The sequence below is a fragment of the Mobula birostris genome, chromosome 4, assembly GCF_030028105.1.
Source record: "Mobula birostris isolate sMobBir1 chromosome 4, sMobBir1.hap1, whole genome shotgun sequence".
In the NCBI taxonomy this organism is placed as follows: domain Eukaryota; kingdom Metazoa; phylum Chordata; class Chondrichthyes; order Myliobatiformes; family Myliobatidae; genus Mobula; species Mobula birostris.
In genome coordinates this window covers 6,869,720-6,885,463 of record NC_092373.1, presented here as the reverse complement: position 1 = coordinate 6,885,463, position 15,744 = coordinate 6,869,720, and the positions used below count along the sequence as shown (strand labels likewise).

The window sequence follows — 15,744 nt, the reverse complement described above, 5'->3', positions numbered from 1 at the left end:
AGCGTGGCAAGACTGCCCCTGGCTCTGGTGGCATTGGAGTGAAACTACAGTAGCACATGGGAGCGTGCTCAATCCAATGCTGCATTACTCGAAGTTCTCAGAGATGATCAGAGGAACAACGGGCAGAATACTTACACCTAGTCAGCTGCTGAAGCCTGGGACGTGCTGGCTGACTGGGAGGTGGAAGGGAGGGAACGCAACGGGAGCTTTCAAACGACAGTGGACAGAATCAGGTCTATTTTACAGCTGACAGACAACCAGTGGCCATTTTATTAGGTACACCTGTATCAGCTAGGTACCTTTAATGGAAATATCTGATCCTCCAACATGCCACAGTGGTGGGGCCCATGTAAATTTCTCTAGTGTTTGGCTGAGGGGGAATATTCAGGAGAAGGGCTTGTTGATGAAAGTTGGGGAGTGTAAGACAGTATTGGCATGGAATGGGTTTAAATGGATAAATAGGTACAGGAAATACTCACTGAGTGTATGTTTGTGATCTTCTGCTGCTGTAGCCCATCCACTTCAAAGTTCAACACGTTATGCATTCAGAGATGCTGTTCTGCACACCACTGTTGTAACGTGTGGTTATCTGAGTTACTGTCACTTTCCTGTCAGCTGGAACCAGTTTGGCCGTTCTCCTTTGACCTCTCTCATTAACAAGGTGTTTTTGTCCACAGAACTGCCGCTCACTGGATGTTGTTTTGTTTTTTCCGCACCTTTCTCTGTAAACTCTAGAGACTGTTGTGTGTGAAAATCCCAGGAGATCAGCAGATTCTGAGATACTCAAACCATCCTGTCTGGCACCAACGATCATTCCACAGTCAAAGTCACTTAGATCACATTTCTTCCCCATTCTGATGTTTGGTCTCAACAACAACTGAATCTCTTGACCATGTCTGCATGCTTTCATGCATTGAGTTGCTGTCACATGACTGGCTGATTAATTATTTGCATTACAGGTTCTGAGCAGATACAGGTGTATCATGCCAGACTACGGTGCAACTGAACAGAATGCTCTCCATCGTAAATCTGGAGAAATATGCAACCACAAACACATATATAATCAGTCATAGAGTGAGAGAGCACCTGAGCACTGAAACAGACCCTTTGGCCCGACTAATCCATGCCAAACCATTAATCTGCCTTGTCTGATCGACCTGCACCCAGACTGCAGTGCAGATCCCACTGCAAGCTTTGTTCGTCTTCCTCGCTGTCCACCACATCTCCAGTTTTGGTGTTGTCTGCAAATTTGCTGATCCAGTTTATCACACTATCATCCAGATCATTGATATAGATGACAAATAACAACAGACCCAGCACCGATCCCTGTGGCACACCACTAGTCGCAAGTCTCCAGTCAGCAAGGCAACCCTCTACTACCATTCTCTGGCCTCTCCCATGAAGCCAGCTTGTGCAAAATAGAAGGCAAAAATAATGAGATTGTGTTCTTGGGTCCATGGGCTATTCGAAATCTGATGTGGTGGAGTGAAGAAACTGTTCCTGAAACGTTGAGTGTCAGTCTGCAGGCACTTGTGTCTCCTCTCTGTTGGTAGTAATAAGTAATATCAGCATTCACAGATGATAGAAAAATGGAAGGTTGTCTAGGAGGGAAGGGTTGATTAATCCTGGGTACATTAAAAGGTCAGTACAGTATTGTGGGCTGAAGGGCCTGTATTGTGCTGTACCAAATTCACTTGCAGGTTTCTACAGATGCATCATGGAGAGCATTCTAACTGGTTCAATCACCACCTGGTACCGAGGGTCCACTGAAAAATATCGGGGGAAAGCAGCAGAAAGTTGTGAACCCAGCCAGCCCCATCGTGGGTACCAGCCTCCACAGCATCCAGGACGTTCTCCAAAGGCGATGCCTCAAAAAGGCAGCATCGTCACCCAGGGCATGCCCTCTTCTCATTGCTACCATCAGGGAGCCTAAAGGCACACACTCAGCGTTTCAAGAACAGCTGCCCCTCCGCTAACAGATTTCTGAACGACCAACTCAAAATGTACACTTCCTCGGTTTTTTCTTTTTGCAATAATTGAATTTATTTTTTATATATACTTAAAGTAATTAATAGGTTTTTTATATCTATGTATTTCAAATTACTGCTGCCACAAAACAACGAATTTCATGACATACGCCAGTGATATTAAACCTGATTCTGATCAAAGTTCTGGTCACCACAGTTCAACTTTAAAACCAGGAACTATAACAGCTTCCTGGATCTGGCCAATGATGTAAGATAAAAGGCAGATTAATAAATGCAAATCTCACTTGCTGCATGAAGACGTCTCAAATTATTTGAGCGGGGCGGGGTTGGGAAGCAAGATTACTTGTGGCAAGGTGGGACTCTCTTTGCACTCAATGTCATTGGGATTGCTGGTTGCCAAGATTTCAGTAGGTTTTCAGAAGAGCTGGAACACAGAACAATTTCTTCAGTCAGACAAACCGAGGAGGTAAAGTTAAGATATTTCCTGCTACCCTGAGATCTGATTTATGCTTGCCTTGGTATTTGTCAAACAAAATCTAAATGGCTGCTCTCTCTCTCTCTCTCTCTCTCTCTCTCTCTCTCTCTCTGTCTGTCTCTCTGTCTCTCTCCCTGTCTTTCTGTTTCCTCTCTCTTTCTACCCCTCTCTGTTCCTCTCTCTTTTCTCCTCACTCTGTCCCTCTCTCTCTCTTTCTCTTTCCTCTCTTTCTACCCCTCTCTTTCTCTCTTCCTCCTCTCCCTCTGTCCCCTCTCCCTCTCTCTTTCTACACCTCTCTGTTTGCTCTCCCTTTTTCTCTCTCTCATTCTCTCTCTCCCTCCTCCCTCTTTGTGTTAATACCCTTTTAAATATTTTAAATAGTTCTCCAATCGCCCTCACATACTCCTCTGTCCAAGGACTATAACCCCAGCTTCTGTAGTTGACTCACAGAAGTTTTCCATCCCTGGCAAATTTCTTCTGCACTATTTCCAAAGTCTTCACATCTTTCTGACAGGGTGCTGCCCAGAATCAGGTTCAACATTGTGGGCACATGTTGTGAAGTGTGTTGTTTTGCGGCAGCAGGGCACTGAAATACATAATAATAAAATGATAAATTGCAGTAAGAAGTAATGAGGTAGTGTTCGTGGGTTTATTGTGCATACAGAAATCGGATGGCGTGCAGGAAGAAATTGTTGCTGAAAAGTTCAGTGTGATTCTTCGGGCCCCTGTACCTCCTCCCTGATGGTAACAATGAGAAGAGGGCATGTCCTGGGTGACAGGTGTCCTTTATGATAGACGCTGCCTTCCTGAGGCACCGGATTTTGAAGGTGTCCTTGTGCCTGCGATGGAGCTGGCAGAGTTTACAACTGTCTGCAGCTTTTTCTAGCCTGGGCAGTGGCCCCTCCTTACAAACTGGGCACTGCTGTTGGGTGGTGGTTTGCAGAGTTCAAAGTTCAAAGTAAATTTATCATCGGAGTACATATACACCCCTAAGTCTGATTTTCTTGCAGGCATTCCCAATAATTCCATAATAGAGTCAATGAAAGACCACACGTTCATTCGGTGTGCAACAGACAACAAACTCTGCAAATACAAAAAGAAAAAATTATAAATACTAAATAAATAAGCAATACATATGGAGGACAGGAGATGAAAAGTCCTTGAAAATGAATCCAAAGGTTGAGGAAACATTAAAATGTTGGGAAAAGTGAGTTAAGAGGAGGTATTCCATTAGCCAAACTGTTCCTAAACCTCCCACAAAATGCTGGAGGAACTCAGCAGGCCAGGCAGCATCTATGGAAGAAAGTACAGTCAAAGTTTCAGGACGAAACCCCTCGGCAGGACTGGAGAAAAAACACTGAGGAGTAGGTTTGAAAGTTGAGGGGCAGGGGAGAGAGAAAAACACCAGGTGACAGCTGAATCTTGAAGGGGGAGGGATGAAGCAAAGAGCTGGAAAGTAGATTGGTGAAAGAGACTGAAGGCCATGGAAGAAAGAAAAAAGGGGGGGTGGAGGAGGAGCACCAGAGGGAGGCAATGGGGGCAAGGAGGTAATATGAGAGAGGGACAAGGGGATGGGAAATGGTGAAGGGGGGGTGTGGGGGATGGAGGCATTACTGGACGTTTGAGAAATCAATGTTCATGCCATCAGGGTGGAGGCTACCAAAACGGAATATGAGGACTGTTCCTCCAACCTAAGTGTGGCCTTATCCTGACAGTGGAGGAGGCCATGGATGGACATATCAGAATGGGAATAGGAACTGGAATTAAAATGAGTGGCCAATGGGAGATCCTGTTTGTTCTGGCGGACGGAGCATAGATGCTCGGTGAAGCGGTCTCCCAATCGATGTCGGGTCTCACTGATATACAAGAGGCCATACTGGGAGCACCGAACACAGTATATGGCCCCAACAGACACACAGGTGAAGTGTTGCCTCACATGCAAAGACTGTTTGGGGCCCTGAATGGTAGTGAGGGAAGTGGTGTAGGGGCAATTCCATATCCATAGGGACATATCCCATTTTGATATGTCCATCCATGACCTCCTCCACTGTCGTGATGAGGCCACACTCAGGTTGGAGGAACAACACCTTATATTCCATTTGGGTAGCCTCCAACCTGATGGCATGAACATTGATTTCTCAAATTTCCAGTAATGCCTCCAACCACCCTTCACCATTTCCCTTTTCCTTGTCCCTCTCTCATGTTATTTCCTTGCCCGCCCATCTCCTCCCTCTGGTTCTCCTCGCACTCCCCCCCCCCGCCCTTTTCTTCCATGGCCTTCTGTCTCTTTCACCGATCAACTTCCTGGCTCTTTGCTTCATCCCTCCCCCTCCAAGTTTTACCTATCGCCTGATGTTACTCTCTCCCCTCCCTCCACCTTTAAAATCGATTCCTCAGCTTCTTTTCTCCGCTCCTGTCGAAGGGTCTCAGCCTGAAGCTTTGACTGCACTTTTTTCCATAGATGCTGCCTGGCCTGCTGAGTTCCTCCAGCATTTTGTGTGTGTGTTGTAGATTTTCTCTTGTCTGTTCCTAAACCTAGTAGTGTGAGTCCTGAGTTCTGAGGCTCCTGTACCTTTTCCTGATGGCAACAGTGAGAAGAGAGCTTGAGCTGGGTGGTGGGGGGGTCCATGTTGATGGATTCTGCTTTCCTGTGACAGCATTCCGTGTAGACGTGCTCAATGGTTGGACGGGCTTTACCCAGGATGGACTAGGCCGTATCCACTACCTTTTGTTGGCATTTCTGTCTAAGGGTTTCCACAACAGCCCGCACATATACAGATCTAATGAGGTTTGTCAAAGTTTAAGATGACATGACAGATTTTTGCAAACTCCTTAGAAAGTAGAAGTTGCCGTGCTTTCTTCATAATTGCACTTACGTGCTGTGCCTCTGAAATAAAAACACCGAAAATTTAAAATTGCTGAACCTCCACCTCTGATCCCCCAGTGAGGACCACTTCATGGACCTCTGGTTTCCTTCTCCTGAAGCCAATAGTCAGTTCCTTGGTCTTGCTGACATTGAGTGAGACCACTCAGCCAGATTTTCAATCTCCCTCCTATATGCTGACTTATTACCACCTTTGATTTGGCCAACGACAGTGGTGTCACCAGCAAACTTGAACATGGCATTGCGACTGTGCTTAGCCACACAGCCATAAGTGTAAAGCGAGTGGAGTAATGGGCTAGGCACACAGCCTTGTGGTGTACCTGTGCTGTTGGGGCTCATCGAGGAGATGCTGTTGCCAATCTGAACTGTCTGGGGTTTGTATTTCCGAAGTCTTGAATTGAATGGGATTTCAAACTACAATACTTCCCCAAACTGCCCAACCAATTTTAATGAATACCCTTAAAAGCCCACAGTTCCCTCTTTTCCTGAACTCCTTTGAGCCCTCTGAATTGATTTGACCCTCCATGTCTTTCTCATTTCTCAGTAACGTCTATCACCTGTTAACCATTGTCAAATTGGTAAATTGGATTATTATTGTTGCATGAGACCACAAGGCATTAGGATCAAAATTAGGCTCTTGAGTCTGCTCTATCATTCCATAGGATTTATTATCTCTCTCAATCCCATTCTCCTGCCGTCACCTCCTAATTTTTGACACCCTTACTAAACAAGAGTCTATCAACCTCTGTTTTAAATATACAAATTCAAGCTCACGTTTAATTGTCATTAAACTGTACACGTGTATACCGCTAAATGAAGCAGGTCATTTCCAGGGCCAAGGTGCAAAACACTGTATATGCAGTCACACACAGTATACACAGTAATGACAGCACATACATCTCAAAATAATAATAATGATAAAAAATAATCTTAGCACAAGTCCCTCAGTGGCATGGGCTGAAGATTAATGGTGACTGGGATGTTGTGCTATTGTCCATACCTAATGATGGCCTCCATAGCATTCTGTGGCAGTGAATTCCACAGATACTTCATCCTCTGGCTAAAGAAATTCCTCCTCATCTCTGTTCTAAATGGATGTCCCTCTATTCTGAGGCTGTGCCCTCAGGTCCTCCTCATCTCTGTTCTAAATGTATGTCCCTCTATTCTGAGGCAAGGTACAGTGGTAAAAAATTGTTTTGCCATTCACATCACATGCCGTTGATAATAAACCTGATTCTGATTTCATCACAACAGTACAAGGGAAAACTAAATTGCAATTCCCGATCCAAATCACAGACTGCTGAGAGGATCACTGGGCTTTCTCTCCCTCTATTTGTGCCATTTTGTGCATTGTAGACAAAAAGACTGAATTGTTGTTGAGGATTCCTTCCACCCATCCCACACTCTTCGACCCACTACCGTCAGGAAGCGTCAGGACTCGGACTGTCAGACTGGGGAACAGCTTCTTCCCTCGGGCTGTGAGACTAATGAATACCCTGCCACCATCAAGGTCTTGTCACTAGGACAGAGAGCAGTTTACTGTTTACCTGTGTTGGGCACTTCACTTGCATTTTGAATTACGTTTTACTAACTTTTTTGCGATAGTATTTTGTTTTACGTTGCTGGTGTGTGATTTGTGTTTTGTGAGTGTACCATGGTCCGGAGGAACATTGTATCGTTTGGTTTTATGTATGTACTGCCCCAATCTGCTGCTGTCATTGAGTGTCAAGTTCCTGCCACTGTCAGTGCAGAGTCTGTACCTTCTCCCTGTGACCATGTGGGTTTCCTCCGAGTGCTCCAGTTTCCTCCCACGTTCCAGAGACATACTGGCTCGAGGGTTAGCTCACCACATCGGTGTAATCAGGTGGTGAGGGCTGGTTGTGCTGGAAGGGCCTGTGTCTCTAAACAAAATTGAAAAATAAGAGGGGGAAGACAATAAGTGAATGCAGAATAACGTGTTACTCGCCTAATGTGACTATCAGGTGGCATTTCATCAACTGCCTTTTGGAAGTCTCTTTATATTGGGAATTAAAGGTGTCAGAGTCGCGATTAGTGTGCCACCATTACTGTTCAGTTTGGAGTTCAATTCCGGTGCTGTCAGTAAGGATTTCAGTTTTTTATTGATACGGTGTGCAGTTGGCCCTCCTGGCTCTTCAACCCTCTCCACCCCAGCAACCTCGGTTAACCCTAACCTAGTCACAGGACAATTTACAATGACCAGCTAGCCTACCCAGCACATCTTTGGACTGTGGGGGGAAAGCCCACACATTCCAGGGGGAGGACGTACAGAGACTCCTTACAGAATGGCACCAGAATTGAACTCCATTCCTCCCTGTAAGCACCTGGGTTTTCTCTGGGTGTTCCAGTCTCCTCCCACAGTCCAACGGTGTACCGCTTAGCAGGTTAATTGGTCATTGTCAATTGTCCCGTGGGGTTAAATCGATGGATTGCTGGGCTGAAAGGGTCTGTTCTATGCTCTAGCTCAAATAATTAAAATAAAGTATACTATTGAGTGCACCCACTGCCAGGGGTGATGGGAGAGGCGTCAGGGGTGATCGGAGAGGCGCCAGGGGTGGTGGGAGAGGCACCAGGGGTGGTGGGAGAGACAGGTACATTTGGGGAATTTAAGAGAATCTTAAGTTGGCACATGGATGATAGAAAAATGGAGGTCTTTGTGGGAGATCGATCTTGGAGTAGGTTGAGTCAACACAACATTGTGGGCAGAAGGGCCTGGACTGTGCTGGACTGTTCTGTCTTCTGTAACATGAGCCACATTTCCCTCACCTCACTTGCAAGGTAAAGTTATCAAAAACTCTCTCACATAACAAATGCACTCCCCCCCATCCCCCACCCTTTAGCTAATCCACACTGGCCTTCACCAAACAATCCACATTCCAAATTTCTTCTAATTCTGTTTCTAATGATCATTTCTAGAAACTTTCCCATTTCTGAGGTTAAAGTGGCTCATGTGTAATTACTGTATTCATCTCTACACCCTCGTTTGAACAAGTGTGCAAAAATCACGGTCTTCCAGTCATCAGTCACCATCCCCGTGTCCGGGATATGATGGTGGGAGCCCATATAGTTCCCTCCTTCAATTCCCTCAACAACCTCAGGTGCATCCTATCCACACCAGGTAATTTATCAATTAAATTTGCCCCCCCTCCCATGGTAGCCTGGCAGTTAGCGCGAGACTATTATGCGCAGGGCACTTCCATTCCAGCATCCTCTGTAAGAAAGTTTGCACCTTCTTCCTGTGTACACCTGGGTTTCCTTCAGCTTCCTCCCACAGTCCAAAGCTGTATTGGTTAGTGTGCTCATTGGTCTTTGTAAGTATTCCTGTGATCAGGAAAGGGTTAAACAGGTGGCTTGCTGGGTGGTGCAGCTCGCTGGGCCAGACGAGCATGTTTCGCACTGTACCTCTAAAAATACATTCAGCTAACTTTTCTAGAAGTCCTTATTAACATCGGTCCATCCGGGAACACAGTACATCTTCACTGCTGACACTCCAGTACCACTGAGCACAGATTCAGATTTATTTCTCGCTCACTGGCCACTTCATTAGTTACCTCCTGCTCCTAATAAAGTCGCCACTGAGAGTGTTCATGGTCGTTTGCTGTAGCCCATTCACGTCCAGGCTGAATGTGGTGTGTGTTCACAGATGCTCTTCTGTACACCACTGTTGTAACGTGTGGCTATTTGAGTTACTGTTGCCTTCCTGTCAGCTTGAACCAGTCTGGCCATTCTCCTCTGACCCTCGTCATGAACAAAACATTTCACCCACAGGACTGCCACTCACTGGATGATTTTTCGCACCATTCTCTGTAAACTCTAGAGATGGTGTGCATGAAAATTCCAGGACAGCAGAAGAATCTGGGATACTCAAACCACCCCATCTGGCACCAGCTATCATTCCATGGTCAAAATAACTTAGATCACATTTCTTCCCCATATTGATGTTTGGTCTGATCAGCAATGGAACCCCTTGACCATGTCTGCAGGCTTTTATGCACTGAGTTGCTGCCACATGATAGGTCGATTAGATATCTGCATTATGGAGCGAGTCTGGCCACTGAGTGTACATAGGAAAGATACATGCATCATTTACGTCCACAACCCAAGAATGTGCTGGGGGCAGACTGCCAAGTGTTGCCACACATTCTTGCACCATGATTGTATGCCCACAACCTGTAATTCTAGAGTTTTTCTTAAATATTTCAGTTTTGCCAAACCCCAACAAGCCACTCTGTAATTACCCTCACAACACCAATAAAGCCTTCTAATTATCTGTCAGATATAATGGCAGCTCAGCTCTCTCACGTCTCTTTTGAAAACAGTCCCATGATTTTTTTGAATACCTGCTGATGTTTATAACCACCAGTTCCTGGCGTCAGTCGGACAACCAGATCTGCTGACTTTGCAATGCTCTCCCCACCTGTGTATAGTCTGGAGACTCTAATCATTCACCATTCTCTGAGTGAGAAGTCAGATCAGAAGAAAGAGGCTCCCCCTGGTAGCTGGAGACACAAGAGATTCTGTAGATGTTGAAACCCGGAGCAAAAAAAAATACAAACTGGTGGAGGAACCCAGAGGGGGAAATGGACAGTCGACATTTCGGGTCGAGACCCTTTGCCTGGACTGAAAGATAGAGGAGGTGTAAAGAGATGGGGGAAGGGGTGTGGAGCCAGAGCTGGGAGGTGATGGGCAGATCCAGGTGAGGAGGGTGATAGGTAGATGGAGTCTGTCCAGATAGACCCATTATTTATACTTGTTTCTGCCCCACTGAACCTATATCTGCATACCTCAACTCAGTGTTATCCCCCTGGTTCAGTCCCTTCCGACCTACATCTGTGACACTTCACACGTTCTTGAACTTTTCAATGATTTCAAGTTCCCTGGCTTTGATCATCTTATTTTCACTATGGATGTCCAGTCCCTATACACTTCCATCCCCCACCAGGAGGGCCTCAAAGCTCTCCGTTTCTTTCTGGACACCAGTGGTATCACTCACCAACTTTTCCGACACTACATCAACGACTACTTTAGTACTGCTTCCTGCAGCCATGCCGAGGTTGTCAGCTTCATCCATTTTGCCTCCAACTTTCACCCTGCCCTCAAATTTACCTGGTCCATTTCTGACACCTCCCCCTCCTTTCTCAATCTCTCTGTCTGTATCTCTGGTGACAGCTTATCCACCGATGTCTATTACAAACCCACGGACTCTCACAGCTACCTAGACTATACCTCTTCTCCCTTCTCTCAATTCCTCCATCTCTGCTGCATCTGCTCTCAGGATGAGGCTTTTCATTCCAGAACTAAGGAGACGTCCTTCTTCAAAGACAGGGTCTTCCCTTCCTCCACCATCAATGCTGCCCTCAACCACATCTCTTCCATTATCCGCACATCTGCTCTCACCCCATCCTCCTGCCACCCCACTAGGGATAGAGTTCTTTTGTCCTCACCTACCACCCCCCCCCCCCACCACCTCTGCATCCAGCACATAATTCTTCAGAGCTTCCACCATCTCCAACGGGATCCCAGCACCAAGCATACCATTCCCTCCGCCGTCCCCCTTATTTTCTGCTTTCCGCAGGGATCACTCCTGACACGATCCCTTGTCCATTCATCCCTCCCCACTGATCTCCCTCCTGGCACTCATGCTTGCAAGCAGAACAACTGCTACACAGGTCCCTACACCTCCTCCCTCATCACCATTCAAGGCCCCAAACAGTCCTTCCAGGTGAGGTAACAGTTCACCTGTGAGTCTGGTGGGGTCACCTACTGTTCTGGTGATCACGGTATGGTATCCTGTACATCGGCGAGACCTGACGTAGACTGGGAGACTGCTTCGCTGAGCACCTACGCTCTGTCCGCCAGAAAAAGCCGGATCTCCTAGTGGCTCCCATTTTAATTCCACTTCCCATTCCCGTTCCGATCAGTCCATGCTGCGATGAAGCCACACTCAGGCTGGAGGAGCAACACCTTATATTCCGCCTGGGTAGCTTTCAACCTGATGTCATGAACATCGATTACTCAAACTTCTGGTAAATCCCCCCCTCCTTTCACCGTTCTCCAACCCCATTCTCTCTCTCTCCTTATCTCCTCACCCGCCCATCACCTCGCTCTGGTGTTTCTCCCCCTTCCCTTTCTTCCATGGCCTTCTGTCCTCTCCTATCAGATTCCCCCTTCTCCAGCCCTGTATCTCTTTCACCGATCAACTTCCCAGCTCTTTACTTCACCCCCTCCCAATTGCACATACCACCTTACATTTCTTCTTCCCCTCCCCCACATTCTTACTCATCTTTTTTCTCCAGTCCCAATGAAGGGTTTTGGCCTGAAACTTCGACTGTTTACTATTTTCCATAGATGCTGCCTGGCCTGCTGAGCTCTTTGTGTGTGTTGGAGTAGGAATAGTGACCGAGGCTGGGAAGTGATGGGCAGATGGAGGAGGGGACAGTGGGAATAGTGACAGAGGCTGGGAGGTCCAGGTGAGGAGGGGAGAGTGGGAATAATGACAAATACTGGGAGGTGATGGGTGGATCCAGGTGAGGAGTGACGATGGGCAGATGGAGGAGGGGAGAGTGGGAATAGTGAACAATACTGGGAGATCCAGGTGAGGAGGGGAGAGTGGGAATAATGACAGAGACTGGGAGGTGATGGGTGGATCCAGGTGAGGGGGGTGATGGGCAGATGGAGGAGGGGAGAGTGGGAATAGTGACCGAGGCTGGGAGGTGATGGGTAGATCCAGGTGAGGAGGGTGATGGGCAGATGGAGGAGGGGAGAGTGGGAATAGTGACCGAGGCTGGGAGGTGATGGGTAGATCCAGGTGAGGAGGGTGATGGGCAGATGGAGGAGGGGAGAGTGGGAATAGTGACCGAGGCTGGGAGGTGATGGGTAGATTAAGATCAAGATACAGAATACACACAAAATGCTAGAGAAACTCTGCAGGTCAGGCGGCATCTATGTCGACGTTTCGGGCCGAGACCCCATTGGGACTAGAGAGGAAAGTGGAAGAAGTCGGAGCAAGAAGGTGGGTGAAGGGAAAGGTGAACAAGCTGGCAGGTGATAGGAGAGTCCAGATGTGGGGGAAGGTGAGTGGGGGAATGAAGTAAGAAGCTGGGAGGTGATAGGTGGAAAGGGTAAAGGGCTGAAGATGAAGGAATCTGACAAGAGGAGATGGTGGACCAGAGGGAGATGATGGGCAGGTGAGGAGAAGAGAAAGGGTGAGAGGGGTGGCCAGACTGCTAAAAGAAAGAAGGGATAAGGGGGAGAGAGAATACCATAAGTTAGAGAAATCAGTGTTCACGCTGGCATCTATTCAGATGGAATCAGAGGTGTTGCTCCCCCTACCTAAGAAAGTGGAGCAACTGGGGAGAGACCCACGTGTTCACTATATCAAAGTTCAAAATAATTTCATTATCAAAGTATTTTATTCCACCAAATACCACCCGGAGATTCATCTTCTTGCAGGCATTCACAGTAGAACAAAGAAATTAAATAGAATCAATGGAAAGCTGCACACAAACAAAGACTGACAAACATCTGATTTGCAAAAGATATCAGTACTCAAACTAATACACACAAACTGCTGGAGGAACTCTGCAGGTCAGTCAGCTTCTTTGGAGAGGGACAAACTGCTGACGCTTCAGTCCGAGACCCCCATCAGGACTGAAAAGGAAGGAGGAAGAAGCGAGAATGAGGAGCTGGGGAGAGGGGAAGTGGAGGCGATAGGTGGAAAAGGTGAAGGGCTGAAGAGAAGGAAGCTCGTAGGTGAGTACATGGTCGAAGATTTGGAGAGCAGCAGAGGGGGAGTGGTGAGAGGGGTTCTTACTGAACTCCCGATGAAGAGAATATTTCAACTTCTGCAGGATAGACATCCCTCAAAGATACTTTACAGTGGAGCAGCAAATCATAAACCTATCACCTCCTCTCCCTTCCTTCCCAGTCCCGGTGAAGGGTCTCAGCCTGAAACGTCGACTCCTTATTCCTTTCCATAGATGCTGCCTGGCCTGCTGAGTTCCTCCAACATTTTCTTTGTGTTACTCTGGATTTCCAGCATCTGTAGAATCTCTTGTGTTCAGTTTGCAGGTTATTAGTTCCTTGTGTATAAAGACAACCCCCCCCCCCGCCGCAAATCTTTGTTTTTCTAAAGTTCCTCTGCTCTTGCCATTACGAATATATTACACGCTCTCTTGCTGGGATCCTGCGCTGGCCCACACTAATCCACTTGCCACGGTTTGCCCCCTCAACATCTGTCTTCCCGCTGTGCTCTAATCCCAGCTTCCCAGTCACTCCCCAGGGACCACCCAACCTCCCCCACTCCAACAACGGAAAGTACCACGGTTTTTCACCCACTCTCTCTTGTGATCAGTTGCCATAGCAACTGCAGGGTCAAATCACACACGGAAAAACTTGGCCCGGTACATCTTCCCACAGTAAAGTGAGCTGGCTTGGCAAATTTGCACAGAGCTTTCATTGGAAGATAGTTAAGGCTCAATATAACATTAATAATACCCCCTGCTTCTGCTCTCCCCCCAGATCTCCTTCTTTAATTATAAGGCTTTTCAACATCGGTCCTGAGCTTGGTTTTACTGTTGTTAGATAGTAAAACCACCAAAACCAGGCCATTTGGCCCATTGAGTCTACTCCACCATTCCACCGTGGCCAATCTATGATCCTTCTCAATCCCATTCTCACGCCTTCTCCCCATAATCTTTGTCACCCTGACTAATCAAAAACATATCAATCTCTGCCTTAAATGTACCCAATGACTTGGCCTCCACGGTCATCTGTGGCAGTAAATAAATTCCACCCTCCGGCTAAAGAAATTTCTCCTCTCTGCTCTTCTCTTTCCATTCTGAGGCTGCACCCTCTGGCCCAGTTCTGGTCACGCCACAATTGGAAGGACGTCGAGGATTTGGAGAGGGTGCAAAAGAGGTTCACCAGGATGCTTTCTGGATTAGAAGGCATGTGTTATACCGAGAGTTTGGACAAACTTGGATCGTTTTCTCTGGAGCATCGGAAGCTGAGGGGAGATCTGATACAGAGTTATAAAATGATGAGAGGCATAGATAGAGAAAACAGACAAGCATCCTTTCCACAGGGTTGAAATGTCTAATACCAGAGGACGTGCATTTATGGTGAGGGGGGTAATTTCAAGAGATGTGAGGGGCAGGTTTTTTACACAGAGAGTGGTGGGGGCCTGGAATGCGCTGCCTGGGGTGGTGGTAGAGGCAGAAACATTAGGGATATTTAAGAGACGTTTAGATAGGCAAATGAATGTGAGGAAAATGGAAGGATATGGACATTACGAGGGGTGATTGATAAGTTTGTGGCCTAAGGTAGAAGACGATGAGTTATACAGTTCTCGTTACATGCACGTGTAGTTCAACTCTTTGAGTGATCATGCAGAAAGTTTGAAGTAAATAACTCATCTCCTTCTACCTTAGGCCACGAACTTATCAATCACCCTGACTGTGGACCACTTTCTGGAGGTCCAAGATGCCGACCTCTACAAAGAAGGGATCCGTATGCTCCTCGACCACTGGACTAAGTGTGTAAATATAGGAAAAATAAATGTGCTAGTTTTTCTAAAATTGACTCCTTCTACCTCAGGCCACAAATTTATCAATCACCCCTCGTGTGTAGGCAGAAAAGATTAGTTGGCCATTTGATTACTAAATGAACTGGTTCAGCACAACATTGTGGGCCGAAGGGCCTGTTCCTGTGCTGTACTGTTTCATGTTCTATGCTCCATCCTCTCGTCACCCACTCTATTTTTTGTCAGGCAGAGTTGGAGGGCTTCTTGACAATCAATGTGAGCTCCATGTCTACGGAACCGATGTTATATTTAACTTAGGCGTGATCTTACTGAAAGACAGAACAGGTTTCAGGACAGAATGACAGGGCAAAAAATTCTCAGAACCTTATCAGGTCAGGCAGCATCTGTGGAAATTTACCAAAATTAGTAAGTAAAAATAAAAGTTAATGTTTCAGGTCAAGTCCTCTTGATCAGTATGGTCAATTCTGCCCCTCCCACAGTGTGACTCCCCTCAGCACTGCCCCTCCCACAGTGTGACTCCCCTCAGCACTGCCCCTCCCTCAGTGTGACTCCCCTCAGCACAGCCCCTCCCTCAGTGTGACTCCCCTCAGCACTGTCCCTCCCTCAGTGTGACTCCCCTCAGCACAGCCCCTCCCTCAGTGTGACTCCTCAGCACAGCCCCTCCCACAGTGTGACTCCCCTCAGCACTGACCCTCTCACAGTGTAACCCCCCCTCAGCACTGACCCCCCAACAGTGTGACTCCCCTCAGCACAGCCCCTCCCTTAGTGTGACTCCCCTCAGCACTGCCCCCCACAGTGTGACTCCCCGCAGCACTGACCCTCTCACAGTGTGACC

General features: G+C 47.2%; 1 long non-coding RNA gene across 8 annotated transcripts in view; it reads right to left on the bottom strand.

The window, feature by feature from the left end:
• The window catches only part of LOC140196146 (uncharacterized), a 54,973-nt gene that overhangs the window by 14,128 nt on the left and 25,101 nt on the right, over positions 1–15,744 (bottom strand). For 5 of the 8 annotated variants that reach the window (XR_011885628.1, XR_011885627.1, XR_011885630.1 and 2 more), the window contains 2 exons: positions 7,108–7,248; positions 480–3,546 (listed from right to left, as the gene is read on the bottom strand). This is a non-coding gene — a long non-coding RNA (uncharacterized lncRNA). The remainder of the gene's footprint in view (positions 1–479; positions 3,547–7,107; positions 7,249–15,744) is intronic. The other 3 variants (XR_011885632.1, XR_011885634.1, XR_011885631.1) reach the window with 2 other exon arrangements.